Source organism: Schistocerca cancellata, chromosome 1 (genome assembly GCF_023864275.1).
Source record: "Schistocerca cancellata isolate TAMUIC-IGC-003103 chromosome 1, iqSchCanc2.1, whole genome shotgun sequence".
NCBI classification, from domain to species: Eukaryota; Metazoa; Arthropoda; class Insecta; order Orthoptera; family Acrididae; genus Schistocerca; species Schistocerca cancellata.
The window spans coordinates 808,490,656-808,493,642 of record NC_064626.1 but is presented as its reverse complement, the minus strand read 5'-3'; positions in this window follow the sequence as shown (position 1 = coordinate 808,493,642).

Genomic DNA, 2,987 nt, shown 5'->3' with positions numbered 1-2,987 from the left:
CGCGGTTGCCGACAATACCGACACTGTGCTGTTGATGACTGGAAACATGTTGTCAGGTCGGACGAGTCTCGTTTCACATTGTACTCATATCACGCGGGAGGACGTGTACGGGTATGGAGACAACCTCATGAATCCATGGACCCTGCATGTCAGTATGGGACTGTTCAAGCAGGTGGAGGCCCTGTAATGATGTGGGGCGTGTGCAGTTGAGGTGGTATGGGACCCCTGATACGTCTAGATGCGAGTCTGATAGGCGACACGTACGTAAGCATCCTGTCTGTGTGTGTGTGAAAACTTATGGGACTTAACTGCTAAGGTCATCAGTCCCTAAGCTTACACACTACTTAACCTAAATTAACCTAAGGACAAACACACACACACACATGCCCGAGGGAGGACTCGAACCTCCGCCGGGACCAGCCGCACAGTCCATGACTGCAGTGCCTCAGATCGCTCGGCAAGCATTCTGTCTGATCACCTGCATCCCCCAATACAAAACTAAAAAACCAACACTTCCCTTACACCTACATACATCTACAACAGCTCCCGATCACATAAATTACGATCGAACACTTCCGTTGACCTATGTAGCTCAACACAACCTACCGATCACATCCCCCAATACAAAACTTAAAAACCAACACTTCCCTTACACCTACATACATCTACAACAGCTCCCGATCACATAAATTACGATCGAACACTTCCATTGACCTATATAGCTCAACAGAACCTACCGATCACATCCCCCAACACCAACCTAAAAAACCAACACTTCCCTTACACCTACATACATCTACAACAGCTTGCGATCACATAAATTACGATCGAACAATTCCGTTGAGCTGACCATAAACGACACAAAGGTTTCACAAGAACAATCTGCTGTCTTCAGCAGGACAATGCGACAACCCACACATCCAGAATTATTACAGAGTGGTTCCTGGAACACTCTTCTGAGTTTCAACACTTCCGATGGCCACCAAACTCCCTAGACATGAACATTATTGACCATATCTGGGATGCCTTTCAACTTGCTGTTCGGAAGAGATCTGCACCCCGTCGTATTCTTACGAATTTATGGACAACCTTGCAGGATTCATGGTGTCAATTCCCTCGACCACTCCTTCAGACATTAGTCGAGTCCATACCACGTCGTGTTGCGGCACTTCTCCGTGCTCGTGGGGGCCCTACACGATATTAGGCAGAAGTACCAATTTCTTTGATTCTTCAGCGTGCATCAGAGAAGGAAAAAGTTAAAAACATATTATGTTAATGTAGGAGCTTACAGTGAGAGATTCCAGAGTTAGTCTCATTGATAATCATAAATCGCAAATACTACTAGAAATACACAGCTGTCTAAAACCAGAAGTGAATAGCAATGAAATTTTAAATTTTCCTTGTAAAGTTATCGCAAATATAGACTGGACGCCGGTGGTGGAGGCGTTTTACAGTCGTAAATAACACGATAACATCCATTGGGATAGTGCGGATTGCGCCGTTGTGGCCGAGTGGTTCTAGGCGCTTCTTTCCGGAACCGCGCTGCTGCTACGGACGCAGGTTCGAATTCTGCCTCAGGCATGGATGTGTGTGATGTCCTTAGATTAGTTAGGTTTAAATAGTTCTGAGTCTAGGGGACTGATGACCTCAGATGTTAAGTGCAATAGTGCTTCGAACCATTTGATAGTGCAGATTCCGAATGCGAAGTAATATGAGTGAACATCAATTTTAGGGATGGATCAGACATACTAATCGGGTATTTTTATGGACAATCTGCATTAGCAACTGCAATGGCGGGACATTTCAGGAAAAGCATGAAGGTCGCGATAAGATTCCTGAGCAAATTACCAGCTATTGACTGGGAATCAAAAATGATGAGGCGAGTTGTAGGGACAAGGATTTTGTGATGCCATAAAAGAGATTTACATTAAGCAATTAATCAGAGAACCGTCTCCTGGGGGTAAGATCTTAAAGTCACAAATGGATCTGAACAATTAGACCAATTTAATGCAGAGTAGGTAATCAGGGATCCTATTGCCGTCATAGACTGACGTCACTAGGAATGATAGGAAATATAGGACATTATTTTTGCGTGAGGGTGACAAAGCTTCAGATTACTCGAGCAGTCAACATCAAAGATACACCTTTGAGGTTGAAAATGTCGCGTATGAATGAACCCGTTTAAAAGCGTTATACAATACGTCTTAGGTGTGTGCCATGCAAAACTGTGGGGGATGAGAGAGAGCCGCCGTGGTTTAACAGCTCTGATGCAAAACTGCTCCGAAAATACAAGGACCTTCACTGGAGTCTTAAACATTCCCATAGCTCATAGGCAATCAAAAACTGAACGAAGCTAAAATTAACCTAAGGAGAACAATGCGTGTAGCGCTCAGCGGATTCGAACGTAAAATTCTATCAACCTATCTGGCAGAAAATTCTAAGACGACCTTATGTTAAAACAGCAGACAGATCAAATCTTCCTGTCCAGATACTCTGTGATCACAATGACATCGCAACGGAGGATGACAGAGAGAAGACCAAACATTATTCCTTTTTTCAAAATTGTTTCGCTGAGGAAGAGCGTGCTGCGGTCATCGCACGAACACCAGAATGACAGATATTGAAATAAACGCTCTCTAAAATAGTTCAACAGACAAAAAGCAGCTTTACCAGGTGGGATATCTATACTATTATGTGAAGAGTATGGAAAAGAACTAGACTTCGTTCTAGCAGCAGACTGTCATCGGTCGCTGTAGAAACGAAGATTCCAACTGACTGAAAAATTCGAAGTCATTTCCATTTCCAAGAAATATCAAACAAAAGTCTACAGGGATTGGACAAAAATATGGAAACACCAAAATGGCTCTGAGCACTATGGGACTCAACATCTTAGGTCATAAGTCCCCTAGAACTTAGAACTACTTAAACCTAACTAACCTAAGGACATCACACACACCCATGCCCGAGGCAGGATTCGAACCTGCGAC